At 44.3% G+C, this 23,525-nt stretch overlaps 1 protein-coding gene and 1 long non-coding RNA gene across 5 annotated transcripts in view; one reads left to right on the top strand and one right to left on the bottom strand.

Annotated features, from left to right (window-relative positions):
• The window catches only part of RPL34 (ribosomal protein L34), a 463,668-nt gene that overhangs the window by 421,072 nt on the left and 19,071 nt on the right, over positions 1-23,525 (top strand). The gene's annotated exons all lie outside the window — the stretch shown is intronic.
• LOC138797043 (uncharacterized) lies at positions 14,293-19,271 on the bottom strand. Its single transcript, XR_011363884.1, has 4 exons — positions 19,054-19,271; positions 17,916-18,059; positions 16,152-16,339; positions 14,293-14,448 (listed from the first exon to the last, which is right to left on the bottom strand). It is a non-coding gene; the product is annotated as an uncharacterized lncRNA (long non-coding RNA).

The raw sequence follows: 23,525 nt of genomic DNA, 5'->3' as shown, positions 1-23,525 counted from the left end.
TGGCAGCAGTTGATTTGAAAGAAAACATTTTTTGGTGCACTACCCCTTTAACTCTTTGTACAATTGCATCCCTTGTTTTCTGCCCAACTAATTTAATGATCTCATTCTGGATTCTTTTACTAAAGTAGTGATCTTTAATCTCACTTTTATCAATCCTTCTAAGGTGTTCACTCATGACAGGATCAAACTGTGCCATTAACTCTATCTGGCCAAGAAAGTTACCATTATGGGGCTCAAATAGTTTCTCTGAATGGCCTCTTAGTGCCTGGTTGCGTTCTGCTAAATGACAAACAATGGCAATAACCCTTCTTAAAACACCTTTCCAATGCTGTACTTCAAGAGCACGTAATTCCCTACTCGCAGACTTCTGCTATAGGTGTAGGAACAGTAGCTACAGAGACTTCTGCTATAGGTGTAGGAACAGTAGCTACAGAGACTTCTGCTATAGGTGTAGGAACAGTAGCTACAGAGACTTCTGCTATAGTTGTAGGAACAGTAGCTACAGAGACTTCTGCTATAGGTGTAGGAACAGTAGCTACAGAGACTTCTGCTATAGGTGTAGGAACAGTAGCTACAGAGACTTCTGCTATAGTTGTAGGAACAGTAGCTACAGAGACTTCTGCTATAGTTGTAGGAACAGTAGCTACAGAGACTTCTGCTATAGGTGTAGGAACAGTAGCTACAGAGACTTCTGCTACGTCTTGTATCTGAACTGTGCTCAACAGCCCCTCGTCATTAGACTTTTTATTTCTTGTTAAGAAATTAGTGATCTTTGGCAAGCTCCCTATGCTGATCTTCTTCTCTTTCTCTCTCTTCCTTTTTTGGGCACCGCTGAGGTATGAGCGTTTCATATTTTTTTCTGTCTAATATCAGTATATTACTCTCCCACCTGTTTTGCTGTACACACTTGCTGTATATTACTCTCCTATCTTCAAGGGAGCCTATGAGGTCCATACCAGGTAGAGAGCTGTAGAAAGGTGTGGGGGAGATACAGTACAGTATAAGTGACATGACCTTTAGGGCCCTATTCCACCAGACGATTATTGTTCGCATAATTGTTAACGACTAACGATCTTAAACGACTGCTATTGCGAAAGAAATGAAAACGTTCACTCATTTCCATGGATCGATAATCGTTACTTATGAACGTATTTGCGATCGTTTACATTCGAATTAACTATAATCTGACCGATAATCGTCCGGTGGAATAGGGCCCTTAGTCCAGTGTAAAGTTTTATAATCCGCCTTTTCATTGCCAGCTGTAGTGTCGAAGAGACGGAGCCGACCCACACCTGCACCTCCTGCCCTGCCCCTTCCTGCTCTGACTGACTGACATACATGGATGGGCTGCGGCTGTCGCTGTAACACTTCAGCTGTTGGTAATGAAAAGAATTATTATAAATGAGTGATTATAGTGAAATTACATCCAATGACTCACAGGAGGCGTCTTCACTGCATCAATTGTAAGTGAGGTTTTTTGCTGAAGTTAATGGCTTTTTCCTGCTTGGCTATCCTTTAGACTTCTCCAGCCGTGACTCCTTTCTGCAGGATCTACCAGAAAGACAAACATTTTAGGTTCCTCACTCCAGCATCATCCACATCTAGATACAAACTTCCCAAGTGTATTGCTTCACTCAGTAACCAAGCTCCCTCTATGCCCCCATATAAGCTCTCCTTCTCTGTAGCTGCCTTCTTAAGTTGGCCCCCACAGAGATGGCCCCCTTATATTGTCCCCCATAGAGATGGCCCCTCATGCTGTCCTGTCCCCCATAGAGATGACCCCCATCATGCTGTCCCCCATAGAGATGGCCTCCATCATGCTGTCCCCCATAGAGATGGCCCCCATCATGCTGACACTGTCCCCCATAATCCTGGCCCCCATCATGCTGTCCCCCATCATCCTTGCCCCCATCATGCTGTCCCCCATAATCCTGGCCCCCATCATGCTGCCCCCCATCATCCTTGCCCCCATCATGCTGTCCCCCATAATCCTGGCCCTTCATCATGCTGTCCCCCATAATCCTGGCCCCCATCATGCTGTCCCCCATAATCCTGGCCCTTCATCATGCTGTCCCCCATAATCCTGGCCCCCATCATGCTGTCCCCCATAATCCTGGCCCTTCATCATGCTGTCCCCCATAATCCTGGCCCCAATAATGCTGTCCCCCATAATCCTGGCCCCAATCATGCTGTCCCCCATCATCCTTGCTCCCATCATGCTGTCCCCCATAATCCTGGCCCTTCATCATGCTGTCCCCCATAATCCTGGCCCCCATCATGCTGTCCCCCATCATCCTTGCCCCCATCATGCTGTCCCCCATAATCCTGGCCCTTCATCATGCTGTCCCCCATAATCCTGGCCCCAATAATGCTGTCCCCCATAATCCTGGCCCCCATCATGCTGTCCCCATCATCCTTGCCCCCATCATGCTGTCCCCCATAATCCTGGCCCTTCATCATGCTGTCCCCCATAATCCTGGCCCCAATAATGCTGTCCCCCATAATCCTGGCCCCCATCATGCTGTCCCCATCATCCTTGCCCCCATCATGCTGTCCCCCATAATCCTGGCCCATCATCATGCTGTCCCCCATAATCCTGGCCCCAATAATGCTGTCCCCCATAATCCTGGCCCCCATCATGCTGTCCCCCATCATCCTTGCCCCCATCATGCTGTCCCCCATCATCCTTGCCCCCATCATGCTGTCCCCCATAATCCTGGCCCTTCATCATGCTGCCCCCCATAATCCTGGCCCCAATAATGCTGTCCCCCATAATCCTGGCCCCCATCATGCTGTCCCCCATAATCCTGGCCCCAATCATGCTGTCCCCCATCATCCTTGCCCCCATCATGCTGTCCCCCATAATCCTGGCCCTTCATCATGCAGTCCACCATAATCCTTGCCCCCATCATGCTGTCCCCCATAATCCTGGCCCTTCATCATGCTGCCCCCTATAATCCTGGCCCCAATAATGCTGTCCCCCATAATCCTGGCCCCAATAATGCTGCCCCCCATAATCCTGGCCCCAATCATGCTGTCCCCCATCATCCTTGCCCCCATCATGCTGTCCCCCATAATCCTGGCCCTTCATCATGCTGTCCCCCATAATCCTGGCCCCCATCATGCTGTCCCCCATCATCCTTGCCCCCATCATGCTGTCCCCCATAATCCTGGCCCTTCATCATGCTGTCCCCCATAATCCTGGCCCCAATAATGCTGTCCCCCATAATCCTGGCCCCCATCATGCTGTCCCCCATCATCCTTGCCCCCATCATGCTGTCCCCCATCATGCTGTCCCCCATAATCCTGGCCCTTCATCATGCTGCCCCCCATAATCCTGGCCCCAATAATGCTGTCCCCCATAATCCTGGCCCCCATCATGCTGTCCCCCATAATCCTGGCCCCAATCATGCTGTCCCCCATCATCCTTGCCCCCATCATGCTGTCCCCCATATTCCTGGCCCTTCATCATGCTGTCCCCCATAATCCTGGCCCCAATAATGCTGTCCCCCATAATCCTGGCCCCCATCATGCTGTCCCCCATCATCCTTGCCCCCATCATGCTGTCCCCCATAATCCTGGCCCTTCATCACGCTGTCCCCCATAATCCTGGCCCCCCATCATTCTGTCCCCCTCATCAATGCTGTCCCCCATCATGCTGTCCCACATCATCCTGGCCCCCATCATGCTGTCTGCCATAATCCTGCCCCCCCATCATGCTGTCCCCCATAAAACTGGCCCCCCATCATGCTGTCCCCCAAAATCCTGGCCCCTCATCATTCTGTCCCCCATAATCCTGCCCCCCCCCCATCATCCTGTCCCCCCATCATGCTGTCCCCAATCACCCTGTCCCCCCGATCATGCTGTCTCCCCCATCATCCTGTCCCCCCCATCATGCTGTCCCCCAATCATGCTGTCCCCCAATCATGCTGTCCCCCCATCATGCTGTCCCCCCCGATCATGCTGTCCCCCCCGATCATGCTGTCCCCCAATCATCCTGTTCCCCCGATCATCCTGTCCCCCATTATTCTGTCCATCAAAAAAAAAAAACTCACCTCTCCTGCTCCCCCGTCGGCTCTCTTCTTCTCCTGTACTGTCGGACAGGTCCCCGGCTGGTGATCTGTGGCTCAGGACAGGAGATTCGTTCCTGACAGGTGACAGGCCGACAGCGCACGCAAGACCGCACCAGTAAAGTGCGCGAGGGCTTTTACTTACTTCCGGCACACGCTGCGTAAGTACCAGCCCTGGAGCACACAGTGCGACCTTGCGTGCGCTGTCGTCCTATCACCTGCCAGCCGGGGCCTACACACTCGGGGCCGGCACGGACTCCCCTTGCCGTGCCGGCCCCCCTGCTCGGCTCCTGCCATGATTTCCCTTGCGGTCTTGGGCACCAGAGCGGGGCGCCGTGTGGGGGCCCCATGGACGTCGGGGGCCCAACGCAAGTGCGTGGGATGCGTGGTGCCCAAGACCGCTACTGGCCGCAAGGAATCCCGGCCGGAGTGTATACTATGGGGGACATGTATCAAGCAGTGTACCTTGTGCTCCTTAGTATTTTTTGGCGTATGTGTGATGTGCACAGCCCTTCGTCAGATTTACTAAACAGTGTAGCTCGGTGTATGTGTGAATATGACAGCTTACTCCAGTTTTTTGCCTTCTTGACATTTGTGGGCGTGGTTATCCGTAAGAATATTCTCAGCCGGGATTTATCATGTGAGAATTTTGAAATTTTCGCATTTTCGTTCGCATCTGTACTCCAGTCCCAGGGTAGCGGAACTTTTTTAACCAGGGTCAATTCATGAATACCTGCAGTAAAATGCACAGCGCCAGGGAAGCTATAGCAGGTGATTTATGAACCAACATGTGAATGTTCATAAATACCTTACTAGGCTGCAAACATATAAGCCAGTGCACAGTGCTAAAAATATTCGCAAAAAAAAGGTGCAAATGATAAATGTCACCCTATGTGTATACACTCCGACTGGGATTCCATAAACTTTATTGCAATGTATATTTTCAATTACACAGAAAAATGCAACAGCTCACCACAACAGCAAGATACAGACCCACTACAGACATGAAAATAGTTAAAAGCAGCCCCCCCAACTGCTAAAAATAACCTACACTGTACTATGGCCTCTCTATGGCATGTAATACGCCTATGCTCTGGGCATGCAAGATCCATCTTATACCTGCAAAAATAATTACACCACCTGGGTGGGATAGGTGGAGTGCACAACCAGGTAGAGGCAGCCACCCCCCCCCCCATCTGGAACACAGAAAAAAAGACAAATTTGGTCAGCTCTTCTAGAACACCATTCACACTAGGCAGGAGCACGTTGCTATGGCTGAAATTGCAAACACAGAAAAATGCAACAGCTTTCCGCAATGGCAAGATACAGACCCACTACTGACATGAAAATAGTTGAAAGCAGCCCCCCAAATGGGGACCAAGAGCCTCATTATTTTTGTGGGAATTTTTTTAGCAGTTGGGGGGGGGCTGCTTTTAACTAATTTCATATCTGAATTCTCTCCGCGAAGTGATCGCAGAGCACTGGTGGTAGCCATGGAAACCGGAAGCCTCAGGCTTCCGGTTTCTAGCTACGGTGGCTGTGGGAAATGGGAGGGAGGGAGGGAAGGCTGGCGCGTGTGGCGAGCGGCCGGACCTCTGCCCCCTCCCCTCTCTCCCCTCTACAAAATTCTAACAGCGGCAGGGGACAGAGGAAAGGGGGCAGAGCTATGGACATTAGCTTATGGGATCATTATGATCCCATAAGATGATGTCTAAAAACGACCTGGGCATTGATGCATCAATGACCATGGTCTTGAAAGGGTTAACATCTATATGGTAGTTAATAAATTGTATATCATCTGGACCTACATCATGTATTAGAAGTCAAAACAGTTTAGTATTGGGCACAAATGCATATTCTTCATGGGAACAGATCATACAGCTGCTATAGGGGGCCTTGGGGACATAAGAGAACAATCCTGGTTGGTCCTATAACCCTCGCCAACAAACACCATGCCCTTCTGTTTTCAATGGAAATACTGGGAACCATATTGCGGGTGATTATTTTGCCGGGTCCCCTTTCCTCTTCTATGTATGCTACTGACCATGTTACATACTTCATTGCACTTATAGCAGATATTCAGGCCATTCCAGTTATAATAAAGAGCTTTTTTCCCAAACAATAGCCTTGTGATTAAAAACCAGGGGAAAGTGGTCCTTGGTGGTAAGAGTGATGGCAAGTGAATAGATGTCAAAGGTCACCGGGTCATGATGGAATGGGATGAAGTGGTAGGCTGATATAACACAGTGCATCATTATATACGGCCAATGAATGGTGGAAGGAGAGCTGTCTAATGGGCCACATCTTCTGACCCTTCTAATCCTATCATTACAAAGGTGTAATCTTCAAAGAGAAGTAGAAGACGTCTTATTGTGGTGAGCCAATATCGCTCTATCTTCTGGAAGTGGAGTCTACTTTAGACTTTATCTCAAGTGACTCAAATTTTGCATTGCAGTTTTTGGAGCTAAAAAAATAAAAACACAAAAAAACACCCCAAATCAGCCAGCAATTTTTACAGCTCTTAGTCATTTCTTTTGGCAGTTCATCTGGCTTTATTTTTTTTTTTTATTTTATTGTATAAAGCCGGGTTCACACTTAGTAAGACAGCGGTCGTTCTGTGTGCCCACATTCCAATTCACCATAGCCGACAATGTAAAGTGCGGCTGGCGCACAGACTTTGGGTCTGACGAATGTATGGTTTTTCCAGCGGAAAAATTATAAGGAAACCTTTGCCCTGAGCTGGCGTAGGTTTCCCTCCATGCAGGATTTATTTAGAGGCAGTGCGCCTCTACATAAATCTGCAAACCATTGACGCTGCAGGGACATTCTAAGCCCGACTTAATAAATATTAAATATAGTTGTTTTGTTTTTGTTTTTTTTTAGGGGGGGAGAAGAAACCTATAGAAGCCTATGGGAGAAAAATCACCACTATTTCTTAAAAAAAAAAAAAACAAATACAAAGCACGCTATGATTTTGCTAAATTGTCAAGGAGAAGAAAAACTCCAAAATTCACTGAAAAAAATGGCAAACACAAAAACACCACGTGTGTATTAGGTTTCATATTTCCCTAATGATTCTCAGCTATCATCTGGCTACGGCGTCTATGAGCCAAGAAATACCAAACAACAATTTTGCTGTTTTTTTTTGCCTTTTTAGCAAAAAAAACTCTAGTGTGATGGCATCCTTAGGAAATTTGGACGTGTGGTGTAAGCCCCACGGTGATGTTGTTTCGGAAGATCAACCAATCACTTGCTAGGTGGTGAAGTGTGACGCCACTCCGGTGGTGGTTGGCCGAGATACAGCCGGATCTTGAGATGTTATTTTGTGGCGCCAGTGCCGGTTGGGCACACAGGTGTGATGGCACTCCTGCTTTTATTTTATTAGGCCGGTTGTACCCTTTTCCCCTTTGGTACACCACAGATGGACAACACAAGAATGCCAACCACACAAGATGGTATGCAGTTTATTTTGTAAAATAAAAATAAATCCTTATTTATTTACTAAAGAAACGGTCGCATCGGTCTTTATATTCCACGTATAACCAATAAATCATCCTCCTTCAGCAATTTGGTTTCGAGTGACAAATTCAATTTTATTTTTTTGAGGTTCCATCTTTTTTTTTTTTTTTTAGTTTATTATTTACTTTGAGTTACAACTGTGAAAAATAGATTCCTGTTGGTGTAGAAGAAAATGCAATATGTTTAAGTGCTGACTACATTTGAGGCTGGTAAGTGCGTAGCCTTTCATCTTCCAACATTACACAAAAAAGAGGCTGACATTAAAAGCATTAATGTAAAACTCATTACCTGCGTTCTCTCCTGTGACCATTGGCCGTATTCTTAACAAATCTCTTGGGAGTTTTCTATTGAGTGTAAAAATGTGCAGCAAGGCAATGCTTGTAAGTGTCGATAAATCCTTGTGTTCCCGCATCTAATCTCATGTGACAAATCCCATAAAAATAATTTTACTTGTAATATATATATATATATATATATATATATATATATGTATTATGTATGTGTGTGTGTGTATATTATATATATATATATATATATATATATATTGAAATTGGTGGTTGCCTACTGAGCCTACTACACAGCTGGATAATCGTGAGGCTAGGGTAGCATGGATGTGGTTAGCGATGGGTAAAACTTTAAAGGGTAAAAAGAGAAAGATGTTTTATGTTACACAATTTTATGCTCCCCAGGTGCGCTCCTGCGACCGTATTTTTTGCGGTGTATAAGATGACTTTTTAACCCCGAAAATTCATCTTAGAAGTTGGGGGTCGTCTTATACTCCGGCTATAAAAAAAAACAAATATTTAACTCACCTGGGGCCCGTTCCTGGCATCGGCAAGCTTTCCGTACCGTTCTCGGTGAAGGCAGTGTGACTTACACTCCCTGCGCCGGAGAATGAGATCGCCAAACCTCTCCCCGGCAGCCGAGCGTCTCATCGGAGAGGCTTGGAGACGCTCGACTGCCGGGAGAGCTTCAGGAGAATGAAAGAGGCTTGGCAAACTTCTGGCACCTCTCTCATTCTCCCGAAGCTCTTCCGGCAGCCGAGCGTCTCTAAGTCTCTCCAATGAGACGCTCGGCTGCCTGGGAGAGGTTTGGCGATCTCCGTCTCTGGCGCAGGTAGTGTACATCGCACTGCCTGCGCCAGGAACAGTACGGGAGGCCCGCAGATGCCGGGAACGGGCCCCAGGTGAGTTAAATGTTTGTTTGTTTTTTAATTTAGCTGCGGTTAACCCGTGCCTGACCGCAGCAGGGCTGTGGTCAGGCAGGGGTTAACATTTAGGCGAACCCCTGACAATCTAATTAAAAGTAAGGGGTCATCTTATACACCGAGTCGCCTTATATGCCGGAAAATACGGTATATGTCTGTGTTTCTTCCGCTGACCACCGCCAAACCCGTCTCGGCAGTGACAGCACTCTTAGCCAATCAGTGACAGAGATGGGACAGCACCGTGGTCAGTCATTAGCTGAGCGGGCTGTCACTGCAGAGATGATTTTGGCAGCAGCTGTGGTCAGCAGGGGACCCAGAGACTTGGCAGGAGGCCACCGGCGGAGCATGGAGGGGTAAGCATAAAACATTTATTATTTTCTATATACTGAGTGCCCCTTTAATAGACCAGGAAGGCAGAAGTGCCATACACTGTATAAATGATATGGTTGATCATGATAGATACTTATTTCTTCTTGACTTACCTTAGATCAGTATTCTGCGCCAAAACTGTGGCCTATGCCACTAACAAATCTTTGTTTGTTTGAAGAAATGCAGCAAATTGCAGGTATGCTTTTTTTTTTTAATAAATTGATTATATTTAATCCCTAAAGGATCATTTTTAATTTTTCTTTGCTTTTAAGAGCAATAACTCCTTTTTAGTTATCCATCTAAAGAGCTACGTGAGAGTTTGTTCTTTTAAAATTTTTAAAAAATTTATTAAAATTTGACAAATTTTCTGACATCAAAAATTTTTTTATATTTGCACGGAGCTGTGTAAGGGCTCATTTTTGAGACATGATCTGTCATTTTTATCAGTCCTAATGTAAGCAATGTAGCAGGCTTTTTGTTCCCTTTTTATTTTATATATTTTTTTAGGTGACCAAAAAAAACCTGTAATACTGGCATTTGGCATTTTTCTCTGTTTATGCCATTTTCCATACATTTCTACATCTTGGAAGCACAGACAGATATATGAAAGGTACCATGTGTCTCCTTGACCTAACAGCTATCTAACAATGTCAGCAGTTTGGAACATGATTTATAGCTGCCAGATTCCCTTTAAATCAAATGTACCACTAGTTACATCGCTTTGTGTGTTTTATATAAATAGACCAGCGCTGGCGCGGGGATGTCGGTGCTGCAGTACATTTTCTGAACCACAGTTCCTGCGCACTACAATAGTCTAGACCTCGCCGGCCCCCAGTGTGACGATCTCCCCTCTGTGACGCGACTCCATTGATTCTAATGGAGCTGCATCAAAGAGGGGTGGGGGTTTTGTCCCAATGGGAGCCGACGGGCCGGCCCCAGTGCTTCATACCGAGCCTGTGCTCAGGAATAGACTGGCACTGTGCACAGGAATTGGGCGGCGGTTCAAAGAAAAGACAGCGGCACCTGCACTGATCTGCTCATGTAAAAAACACAAAGTGATGTAACTAGTGGTACATACACTTTAACTTCTTTCACTGGCCTCTGACTTCTCTGTATGAATACGCTGCAAGCAAGTTGATGCATGGTAGCTCCTCTTCTAGAGAGGAGCAAAGCGAATCAGGCAAAGCAATATTCGCTGCAAATTGTGCTGTAAATTCGCTTCGTTCTGGGAAACAGATTGACGCGGTTAAGGAAATTCCCCCAAAAACGGCGGTCGCACTGACTGGCCGATTGACATTTCTTTTTTTTAATTGTGATTTTCCAATTAAAAACATATTCGCCCTTCTGTAATAGTCCCAGTACTGTAGCTACTATAGTTTGGCTGTTTTATTGAAATTCATTAACCCTTTCATGACCTGGGGTCATTGAGGGGTGGCGGGAGAGGGTTAAGACTCAATTCACGAATATTAACAAATTTGACCCAAAATTTGCGAACCTCACGAAGCGAATCTTCGGCTGCTTTGCTCCTCTCTATCCTCTACCATAGCAGTTATAATTCACTCTCACAGATTCATCCTTGTACCTTTCCTTTTTTATATCTCACCAGTGCACGTCCCATAAAGAGCAACTTTTTAAAAAAAAATTATTATTATTATTGGCGGTAACAGTTTTACAACCATATATTGTATCAGTCTACCGTCTGTGCAAACCACATAAAAGTCTTTGAGTGATTGTACGCTGCGCCGCACACTAGTAGCCCAGCGGTAATCCTGTCCAGGCCCAGCGAAGTGACAACAAACGGCCAGGACGACAGGCTGATTAGGAACCCAGATTATTTCTATACCTGCTTGAGAAGAAGCTTTCAATAGTGTCTGCTACAAGTAACTTCTACCCCCTCCTCTGTTCCCCGCCGAGATGAAAAGATAGTCGTGTCTCTCTGGAAACACTGCCATCTGTACCTCTCAGTATGAAAGAGCAGAGTTGAGCACTTCATATTTGGCTATTAAAATGCAATTAAGTCTGTGCTGCTGCTTGGCTGCGGTATATGGGGCCTATTCAGGAGCTGAATAGATTGCAAATGTGTTTCTCTCTCTTCTTTAATGATATCAGGATCTACTCCGATGCCACAATGTCAACAACTGAGATGTACGGCCCGGGTTCTCAGCTCCGGAGGGAACAATGGGCACCGGTCTTCTCCTGCCCCTCTTACATGCAATTAGCCGGAGAAGAAGAAGAAAAAGAAAATTGTCTTTCACATGGATCTGTATGGTGAAGAATCATAGGAAGACCACGCTCTTTTATTCAGAGCCTATTTTCTCTATTCACCTGTTCATTATCTCGATCAATGCCCCCTATCTGTGTTCTTTTTTTTTTTTTTGAACCAATAAAATCCATCTATATCATAAAGTATAAAGTAACATTGAAAAAAAAGTCTTGTATGTAGATGAAGTAAACGCCATGGGGGAAATTTATCGAGGACTTTGTGTGTATTTTTAGGTGAATTATTGGATTTTTCGCCCTATTTATGAACCAGTATTCGACAGGCGAATATTTTTTAGATGCAACTTTTTTTTTTTTTAATCTACCTGTTTTCAGTATTTACCCAAGAGTTTGCATAATCCGGGATAAGCGCCCAATTTATCATTTGCAACTTTTTAAAGAGTCAAACAGCTGGAGAGCCAAGGCTTCCAAGTAACCGATTGTGAGAGATCCAACCTCTGTAACCCCTGCCGATCTCCGTATTGGGCCCCTGGCTTCTTTTTTATGAATACAGCTGCGGGTATAGCACGTGACCAGCAGCTCTACTCATTCCTATGGAGGCACTAGAAGGAACTGAGAAAGTCAGAATGTGCTTACTCTGCTCCAAAGGAATGAATAGAGCTGCGGGTCACGTGCTGTACCCGCAGATGTATTCATAACAAAGAAGCCAGGGGCCCAATATGGAGGAAGGAATTACAGAGGTTAATTTTCCCTGGAAAACCTCTTTAATGTTAGCCTGTAAAACAGCTATCACTAACCCCCAGGAGAAGGCGAGCTCCAGCAGACGCAGAACATCATAAAAATCCTACTCTGGGTTTGAGGCAGTAGCAGGCTGGGGGGGTCCAAAATAAATGGCCCTTCCCACACTGGTACTACTAGGCTACTGCTGTTAGCTTTTTTATTAAACAGAGGGGGGTCCTATTAATAAATGAAAAAAAAAAAAAAAAAAAAAAAACTATACATACATAAAAAAAAACATGTTGGACCTTCCTTGGGTTCATATCAAGCCAGGAAAAAAAACAGACAGCAGCAGCCTAGTAATACAAGGATGGGAAGGGCCATTTAGTTAGGACCTCTCCCAGAATACCAGCCTGCTACCACCTCAGACCCAGAGCGTCATTTTTGTTCACGCTCTTGGTCTGCTGCTATCCAACTTTTCCCAGTACTCCTGTGGCGGTGGGTACTGGGGTAATAATTGGGGGTAAGTAATTTACAGGCTAAGGCTATGTTCACACTACGTGAACATCCGGCCGTTCCGTGACCCCGTGTTCCACCCCTCAAAACTACGGCCGTAGTTCTGCGTCGAGAACTACGGCCGTAGTTTTATGTAGTGTGAAAATAGCCTAACACTAATACACAATAACTGGTGTATTACTATTCAGCACCTACATTGGATGGGCACAGGAGTAGGTGTTTTTAACCTTTTTTTGTTGAACTCATTATTACTAATTTTAGGGCATCAATTAAAAGGTTTTTTCACCTGTGTGATTGGTGGACCTTAGGGTCCTATTACATGGGACGATGGCGGCCCAATCAATAATGTAGACGATCTGCTAGATTGGTGCTCGTTTACTGAGCTTATTACTCGGCTTGATTATCGTTTAGCAAGGGCTGCATGGATATCGTTAGCAATGTCCGTGCAGCCCTTGCACTAAACTGTTCATCCCTGTCTCTTCCTGCCTTCTTTTGCTTCTCTCAACTGACAGTCCGCTAAGCCAATCACTGGCCGCGGCGAACCTGACCAGTGATTGGCTGAGCAGCCTGTCAGCTCAGAGAAGCTGCATTGCGCAATGCTGGGAAGAGAGCAGAAGGCAGGAGGAGACCGGGAGCATGGAGAGGTTATGTATGTACAGTTTATTCAATCATTAGCCATCGGCCACGCATCACTATTACACGTAGCGATGCACACCTGATCGTTTTAGGTCTGGACCTAAAGAAACAAGAAGCCGATGATGATTTTATTGTCTGATTTGGCCAATTGCTCTGTGTAACAGGACCCTTAGGCTTCACACCCTCGTCCAACAGTCTAGCCTCTATAAAACTGGTTGCACTTTGAAGCAGAGAGACTGTAACAGGATGTTAATACTCTTTAATCCTGCTTGGTAGACATGGTGCTAGGGTATACTTACAGAGTGGATATGCAGGTTATATGCTGTTTATTCAGCCAAGGCTTTGGACACTTGTAGTCCCATTTAAAGGGGTTGTTCATTAAAAAAAAAAATTCTTTCAAATCAACTGGTGCCAGAAAGTGCCAAAGATTTGTAATTAACTGCTATTTAAAAAAAAATCTCAAGTCTTCCAGTACTTATCAGCTGTTGTATGTCCTGCAGGAAGTGGTGTATTCTTTCCAGTCTGACACAGAGCTGTCTGCGGCCACCTCTGTCCATGTCAGGAACTGTCCAGAGCAGCAGCAAATCCATATAGAAAAACTCTCCTGCTCTCCAGACTGGAAAGAATACAGCACTTCCTGGAGGACATACAGTAGCTGATAAGTGCTGGAAGACTTGAGATTTTTTCAATAGAAGTAAATTACAAATCTCTGGCACTAGTTGACGACATGTCACTTCTTTTTTTGCACTGCAGATTTCAAATAGAAAAAAAGCGTCACAGTGTGAACAATGGTACACACTCCCATTGAAGGTGATTGCATGTGAACTCCATTAGGAATTGGAAGAAAAGATGGAACCTGTATAAAATACCTATGTGTGAACACAGCCTTAGCTCATAACATGAAATGATCAATTCATCTTTTAGACTTATTGGTAGTGAACAAAAGCATGGTAATATAATTCCCACTGGCAGTACCTATTATACATACATACATGTATTTGTATTATTAGGTATTATGTTTATTGTACATTCCTCTGTTTATTATCAAATATTATATTAATTGTGATAACGCTCTTTTTTTATGTATAATTTTATTGCACTTTATAATTCCATTAACTCTAAAATGTTCTTCTCACCATTCAGTTTCCTTCATGCAGTTTTCTTGTATTCTGCTTTTCTTTAAAATAATGTTCCCTAGGAGAAAGAAAAAAAAAATTATAGATAACCACAAAAATGTACCAAGCAATTTGTTGTACAAGAGAAGTAATTTGTACAATAAAGGATGGTACAATTTCAGCATGCAAATACCTCAGACTGAAGATGAAAGAATGACGTTCAAAGAAAATAAAATTAGTTAACCGGGATCAAAAACAGCGAGATAACGCAGACTTTTGCAGCATGCACTGCCCTCCAGTGGCCATAGTTAGAACTACAGTCTTTAAGGTTTCTCTTCTATCACCAGACATTTTAATTCCATATAATGGTGCAACTTTGTATTTAAAGGGGTTATCCAGTGCTACAAAGACATGGCCACTTTCTTTCAGAGACAACACGACTCTTGTCTCCAGTTCAGTTGCGGTTTGCAATTAAGCTTCATTCACTTCAATGCAACTGAGCAGCAAAACCCGCCCAAGCTGGAGACAAGAGCGGGGCTGTCTCTGGAAGAAAGTGGCCATGTTTTTGTAGCACTGGATAACTTCTTTAATTATAGAAACAATTTAACAGAAATTAACATACTGTATGTATAGCCAAAATTTGGGAACAAATGTAACCTCAATGGTAAAGTTTAATACTAATTTGGCACAAGGTACAGCACAGATAAGATGAAACCAGAGAAGGGTAATACTGTTCTTTTATCACTTTTACCCCCACAGCCTGTCACTTGCTGCAACCACTTTATATGTTAGATTAAGAAAGACTTTGGTTCCCAGGGATAATTTTGTACCTGACTTTGCACAAGTGCCAAAAATTAAAGTGGGACTCCGGCAAAAATCTTTTTCTTTCATATCAAATGGTTTTAGAAAGTTATATAGATTTGTAATTTACTTCAATTTAAAAACCTCAAGTCTTCCAGTACTTATCAGCTGCTGTATGTCCTGCAGGAAATGTTGGTTTTTTTTCCAGCCTGACACAGTGCTCTCTGCTGCCATCTCTGTCGATGTCAGGATCTGTCCAGATTTTTCTATGGGGATTTACTACTACTCTGGACAGTTCCTGTCTCAGACAGAGGTGGCAGCAGAGAGCACTGTGCCAGACTGGAAAAAAAAAAAAAAAAAGAACATTTCCTGCAGGACATACAGCAGCTGATAAGTATCGGAAGACTTGAGCTTTTAAATACAAGTGAATTACAAATCTATAAAACTTTCTGATACCAGTTGAATTGAAAGAAAAAGATTTTCGCTAGAGTACCCCTTTTACAGCGTTTCATCTAGCCCTCATAGAGTAAATAGGCCCTCTTAGGTATCTCCGACTATATTGGTCAGTGTGCGCTGGGGCCTCCCGCTGAGGGTAGGCGGTAGTACTGGGTAGGACCCGGGTAGCCAGTTGCCAGATGTTAGGTCACGGTATTGGCACGAGGGGAGCTGACTAACCCACGGGAACTTGACCATGCGGGGCCTGAGAAATTCTTCGTTGCCCTTAGTCAAGGCACCAATAACTAGACCAATGCCAGGGTTCAGAAACAATGGGAGTTGTGCGTTTATTATAACGGAGGTAACCAATAGCAACAGTCTCTCCGGATGCAACCAGGATTGAGGCAGACTTGAATATAACTGAGGAATGGGTGACGCTGCAATAGGCTGTGATGGTAGCGTTACTTGAAGTGAGGAGACTGAATGATGGGAGTAGTAGTGCTAAAGATATGATACTGGGCGGAATGGATTGAACTGAATACTTGCTGTTGATGAGAATAGATGATGAGAAGAGTAATGGCTGAAGAACGACACCCAGATCTTTGCTGAAGATGAGAATCTTGAGAATGAGGAAGGTCCCGACTGGACCGGAGTACTTCTGGGTAGCACTGGAGCTGGTACCACGGAGTTGCGGCCTTGTACCACAGGAGCAGCAGAGCAGACGTCCTTCTCCCCTGAAGGTGGAGAGAGGAAGACTGAGATAGACAGGAAGTGACACAGTATCCCCAGCCAAAGCTCCACGGCTATTGGGGTTACTATGGCAGCCGGGGAAAGTCATGTGACACCAAGCCCATTGCATCATCACACCATTAAACACTGATAAATGAATATGTATAAAGAAATAAATGAAACATCAGACCTGAATACAGAGAGGGGTGACATAACATACACAGTTTGCAGTGGGACTATCTTTCCAGAACAGGAATAACCATACTAAAGATGCAGACACAAAATTACAGACAAATACTCTGTTCTGGGACACTGCAAGTGCATTTGGGGGTGGGCCTGGTCTCTATATAGTGGATTTTATTTAGTAATGGTGTGGTGTATAAGTCGCTATGTGGTAGTAATGGTGGTGGTAAAAGTATGCGGATAATATTTGCTTCTTATATACTGGTATTATTGGTAATATTGATCTCGGTTTACTGGATTCAGTAACAGTGTGACGGTACGGTGATATGTATGGCGATAGTATGTTAACGCTATATATATATGTTTTTTGTAATACATTCTACTAGGCCTTATTCCCACGTTCAGTGTTTCACGGACGACACTGACGTGGCAGGCCTGTAGTGGACAGAAAATAAGTCAGTAAACAGAAACTTCTTTATTCTATGGTTTGGCAGATAACTCCATCCGCCCGAAGAATAAGTTCATTCTTCAATGGGTTCAATCTTCGGGCGGACAATGGAATCTGGCAAACCATAAAATGGAGTCAATGGTACTCAGGCCGCCAGAGTCTGCGAGTGGGTGGGACATTGAGAGCCTTTCTCAACCATGACTTCTATTAGAGTTAATCAGTCTTGTTCCCTGCAGAGCTCATATCACTGGGGTTTCTTTAGTGTTGTCTGGAGTCTAAATTTAAAGGGTAAAAAATAACAATCATGTAAATGTCCTTTTTCAGGAATCAATAAGTATCAATAGTACAATAGTACAAGCAATTTTAAGAAACTCTATAATAGGTTTTATTAAGCAAAAGAGTTTCCTTCTGTACTCAATAAGCGTTTTTTTCTAGCTCCCCCCTCACTTCAGAAGAAGCAGGATTTCTGTGTCCATTATGCCCTATGGAGAGGGGAGGGGCTGAGGGGGGTGAGTGAGCACGGAGAGGAGAAAAGGCAGCCCTGCAAAACACTACATCAGGGGTCCTCAACTGGCAGATAGTGGAGGCCAGCTGTCCGGACCCCTGCTGCAGCTCAGTAAACCTGTATACTGAGCTGCGCTTTGCACAGTAACTATGGGCGCTTGTAACCAGCGCTCATAGTTACCGTGCAGCAGCACTGACGCGCGCATGAGTAAGGAAGCCCCGCCTTCCAAAACGTTGCGCAGCAGGGGAGAGGACGCCTAGCCCCCAGCTATCTCCAGTGCTCTGTTCACACGCAGCCGAACTTGTACTACTGCTTACAACTAAAGAGAAGTCAAAGCGAAGACCATTAAAGTCATATATATATATACACTCACATGAAGTTGTATTACTGTGGAGAGGGGATACATCGTATGTTTAAGACAGCAATAAAACATTTACAATAATACCGAAATTCTCAATTCACAGTTCTTTGTTCTTGCACCCAATTCGAAAACCGAGGTGTGTGTTTCCATAGGGAAGAGGGGAGGGGGGCTTTTACATTCCATGGCAGCGTTTCCCAGCCGCGTTGCTGCGGCACACTAGGGTGCAGTCTGTGAGAGATAAAAAAAAATAAGGAGTAGTAAGATGCAGTCTGTGAGATGGGGAATAAGGAGCAGTAAGATGCAGTCTGTGAGATGGGGAATAAGGAGCAGTAAGATGCAGTCTGTGAGAGATAAAAAAAAATAAGGAGAAGATGCAGTCTATGAGATGGGGAATAAGGAGCAGTAAGATGCAATCTGTCAGAGATGGGGAATAAGGAGCAGTAAGATGCAGTCTGTGAGCGATAGGGAATAAGGACAAGTAAGATGCAGTCTGTGAGATGGGGAATAAGGAGAAGTTAATACAGAGCAGTAAGATGCAGTATGTGAGAGATCGAGAATAAGGAGCAGTAAGATGCAGTCTGTGGGAAATGGTTAATAAAGAGCAGTAAGATGCAGTCTGTGAAAGATGGGGAATAAGGAGCAGTAAGATGCAGTCTGTGAGAGATGAGGAATAAGGAGCAGTAAGATGCAGTCTGTGAAAGGTAAAAAATAAGGAGAAGTAAGATGCAGTCTGTGAGAGATAAAAAAAAAATAAGGAGAAGTAAGATGCAGTCTGTGGGAGATGGGGAATAAGGAGCAGTAAGATGCAGTCTGTGAGAGATAAAAAATAAGGAGAAGAAAGATGCAGTCTGTGAGACATGGGGAATAAGAAGCAGTAAGATGCAGTCTGTGAGAGATAGAAAAATAAGGAGAAGATGCAGTCTGTGAGATAAAAAAAATAAGGAGAAGTAAGATGCAGTCTGTGGGAGATGGGGAATAAGGAGCAGTAAGATGCAGTAAAAATTAGAATTAGAAGATGTCTCCTGTGAGTTACTGTATGAAGGTTTTTGTATTTTGTAGAACGTTATCTAGTAGGGGTTCCCTGAGCTAATTTTTTTCCCAAGGGGTGCCCCGAGGTGGAAAAGGTTGGGAAGCACTGTTCCATGGGTCATCTGCAGAGCGTCCGACCCACAGAGTGTAAGGACTAGCAGTAAGTATTGGTGCACCATCACCCACCACTTACTGTAAAGGGTGGGCGGTAGCAAGAGATGGTCTCCCCTCCAGTCATTTCGGGGTGCCCTCGCCAAATGGTGACCCCGAGCTCCTACACAGTCATGTCCTGGCAGCCAACACGCTCAGCTGCATAGGAGACATTCCCATCATTATTATGGGAATCCCCAGTCCTGTAACCTTGGTGTCTGAAGACCTCAGTAGTTCAGCTGACCGTCATCTACCCTGATTTTGCCCAGTTGCCCCTAGCAACCAATCAGATTCCACCTTTCATTCCTCACAGACTCTTTGGAAAATGAAAGGTGGAATCTGATTGGTTGCTAGGGGCAACTGAGCCACTTCTAATTTACACCAGTTTGATAAATCTCCCCCTTTGTTTGGATACCAAAGTGTTGGAACACCAAGGTATTCCTGTATAAGATTTTATTTTGTTTTACTACTTCAAAACACTGCCATATTCTGATCCCTAAAAGGTTATTTTATTCCGTCCACAAAGCTGTGTGAGGGTTCATTTTTTTTTTCTTTCGGTCAACTATAGTTTTTATCATTTTTGGGTAGGTGAAACCATGGTGAAACTATTCCATTGTTATTCTCCATTGTTATACTAACTCACCTATTCCCATGCCTCCCCAGCGCTGGATGCTGCAGGAAGCGGTGTATTGTTTCCCACCTGGAGAGCAGGAGAGGTTTTCTATGGGGATTTGCTGCTGCTTTGGACAGTTCCTGACATGGACAGAGGTGGCAGCAGAGAGCACTATGTGAGACTGGAAAGAATACACCACTTCCGGCAGGACGTACAGCAGCTGATAAGTATGGGAAGACGTGAGAGTTTTTAATAGAAGTGATGTACAAATCTCTGTCACTTTCTGACACCAATTGATTTGAAAGAAAATTATTTATTTTGAACAATCCCTTTAATTTTCCTGAATGACTACCCACAGGTATCAATAAATCATAGATTAATCTTTAGATTACAAAATTCCACAAATTCTTAATCCCTTTATGTTCCACATTCTCTTCTCCCAACACTTCTTATGGCCTAGATGAAATTAAATTAAAGAAAAGGTGTAAATAATGACACTATAACCTGCATATGAGTCCTTCTTCTCATCTGCCTATGCTTTATATTAGGCTGGGTTCATACTACAAAAATAAAACGTATAGAAAAACAGATGCATTTGTGTGAATCCGTTTTGATCAGTTTTTCATTGACTTCCATTATATAAAAAAAGGATCAAAAAGCATCCTTTTTATTTACCGTACTCAAAAATAAGATCGGCTACATTTTCGTGTACATTAAAAAAAAACTAATACATTTTGATCCGGTTTTTCTTCTTTTTTTTTTTTATAATGGAAGTCAGTGGGAAAACGGATCAATTGTGGAGCATTTGTGTGCATCCGTTTTTCCATCTGTTTTTGCAAAAAAAAAAGGATTGCAAAAATGTAGTGTGAACCCAGCCTTAGGCCATGTTCACCCAACGTATGCTTTGCATAAATCACGGCCGTGATTTGTGCAAAACATACGTTTTATTTATAAGAATGCAATCTCGTCCGGAGCGTGTACACATAGTATACGCTCCGGCCGGGATTGCAACTGGCTGCATGAAAAACTGACATGTCAGTTTTGTGCGGCCGCTATTCATTGAATAGCGGCCACACAGACATGTAAGTGTACACAATGGAGAGCACGCTCCATTGTGTGCAATGGTGAATTGGGATGCGGGAGCACACGGGTGCACCCACATCCAAATTCAACAGAAATTAAAATCATCCGGCCAGGACTGCAGTACCGGCCAGGATGATCTTTACTAACACCGGACGATCTGTGTCAAAGAACGGCCAGTGTTTCACATAGTGTGAACCCGGCCTCACATTGCTTATTATTTGTACATATATATACACGCACGCATCTACCTTTCATGAAACTTAAAGGGGTTATCCAGCGCTACAAAAACATGGCCACTTTTCCCCCTCTCTCGTCTCCAGTTCAGGTGTGGTTTGCAATTAAGCTCCATTTACTTCAATGGAACTGAGTTCCAAACCCCACCCAATCTGGAGACAAGAGAGGAGGAAAGTAGCCAGGTTTTTGTAGCGCTGAATAACCCTTTTAAATCCCAGGCAGGTGAGATAAATAAGGTTAATTACCTTGTTATATCGGCAATAAGAAAAAGATGACACTCCTTTGTTGTGATATGAAAATACTGTAAATCCTTTTCCATAGTAAATATCCTTCCCCGTGCACAATACTGAATAATGCATATCCTTCCCCCCTTCCAGTCACTCTTCACGCAACGACACATTTTAAATTCCTATGATTAGTCAGACTAATGCCAGGATGCTATAAAGCAGTTAGTCCCTTCCCGCCCTCCTTCACTTGGCTAAAAGCATCAGGGATGAGACTGTGTAACCGGGAGGACCTGTGGCTTCTTATCTCCCCGTATATTGGGCATGAATCTCAGCAAGGCAGCTGGCAGAAACTATAGACAAGGAGCCTTCCCCGCATCTCTTCTAATCTGCAACTTTAAGCAAACCCCCAACTCTCATTAGAAAAGATAAAATAAACAGCCGAGCGCCGCGATTCATTTACACTTCAAATAGACTTTGGCTCGGTTATTCCTCAAATAATCAAATAGCGAGTGTGTCCCTAAAGTAGTGTAAAGTGACACGCTGTGTGAAATCAATTTTTCCCTTCCAAAATCATTAAATTCAGATGCCGAAGCCTCCGTCCCGGCTAATTCCGGGAGTCTGGGTTTTCATCCGCCATTAAGGTACTGAGCCTAACGGGCTGTCAGATAGAATTTCCCAGGACGTAAATAATTCAGAAATTAAAATTTAATAAATAATAACAGGGTCCTCCTGGGAGAGAGACTGGGTCAATTAGGCGGCTCGGCATTCTGTTTCTTCACAGCGGGGGTGGGGGCAACCCGATTGGTTACTCGACTCTCTCCCTCCATTCCAAGCGTTGATCTGCGGCTCTTCATTACTGGATTCAGTCAGGCGCAATTACCTCCATCACATTCTCCATTGCTAACTTCAAAGAAACACACATTTTCCTAGTCTTTTTTTTTTTTCTCTTTTCCCTCTTCTCTCTCTCTCTTGCAGAAGCCGCAGCTTGATGTCCCAGAAAATTTCTTAATTAATACGTCTTTGAGTTATCATATTCGTCTCCCTTCTTTGATGTGCTACCTTTGTCAATCATCCTCTTTAATTAGAATTTCCGATGATAACTTTAACTTTATCTGGTAACAAAATTCTAATTAAATTATTTTTTTTTTTTTTCCCTGACGCGGACTTTGCATCGATGGGATTAAGAAATAAGGGAAGGGATTATTTTGTTTTCATTGTGAAAGAACATAAATCATTTTTAGATCATCAAAATGAGGAGCTAAGTAAACGCTATCTGCTAAAATTAAAGGGGGAGTTACAGACACCGGCTTAATTACCCGGGTAGTCGGTAATTGAGATACACAAATCCGCCCTCTCCACTTTATACATACATTAGATTCGGCATAATTGTAGTGATAATTTTATGCATTAAACTAATTGGATGTTGCTTACTTTAGGCAGCAGGATTCCTAAACCCTAAGAATATTTAAGAAATGCAAAAACCCAGTGGAATTCATCTATCAGCCATTCTCCGTAACTGGTGATGAATTTCTCTTACGCGGTGTATTAAACGATATGCCAGGAAACAACATTTTATTTTACAACGATAGGGATGAAATGCAAAAACTGCAATCAGATATTTTTACGTTGCGTTATATATTTGAGATGTAGTCATATGAATTGTTCCTTATGCCACTGTAGTGACTGGCAGAGGAGGGAAGCACTGGTGGCAAGACGGGAAGATGAGCCTATAATCAAAGAGATGGAGACGGCACTTGAAGAGTGAAAAAATATGGGGATTTAAAGGGGTACTCCGGCGGGGGGCACTTTTTTGATGGGACTGGGGAGGAGGTGGCTGAGGAAAAAGACGTCCACTCACCTCCACCACCTCCCCGTTTCCAGCGGCGGGTTCCTCATCGAGGTGCTCCGGTCCCCGGTTCCTGGCCGCTTCCTGGTGTCTGACGCCGCCCGAGACACTACGTCTCAGATCCGCTCAGCCACTCAGTGAAGGAGGCGGGATCCGTGTCAAGTCCGCTCAGATCCCGCCTCCTTCACTAAGTGGTTGAGCAGCCCTGAGACGTAGCATCTCGGACGGTGTCAGACACCAGGAAGTTGCCGGGGACCGGAGGGACGCGATTAGGGACCCGCCGCTGGAACCGGGGAGTGCCCCCCCCCGCCGGAGTACCCCTTTAATCACAACCTTGCTATTGCTGCATTTACACGGAGCGATAATTCGCCCAATCGAACGATTAACGATTTCAAAGTAATAATGTGTTTTTTTTTATAACGATCAACGTTTAGACGGAATGATAAATCGTTTAGAAAATTGCGATCGTTTTAAATCCCTTAAGCCTATTTCACACATAGGTTAAATCGGTG

The sequence above is a fragment of the Dendropsophus ebraccatus genome, chromosome 7 (genome assembly GCF_027789765.1).
Source record: "Dendropsophus ebraccatus isolate aDenEbr1 chromosome 7, aDenEbr1.pat, whole genome shotgun sequence".
Lineage (NCBI taxonomy): Eukaryota > Metazoa > Chordata > Amphibia > Anura > Hylidae > Dendropsophus > Dendropsophus ebraccatus.
This window is presented reverse-complemented; position numbering and strand designations above follow the sequence as displayed.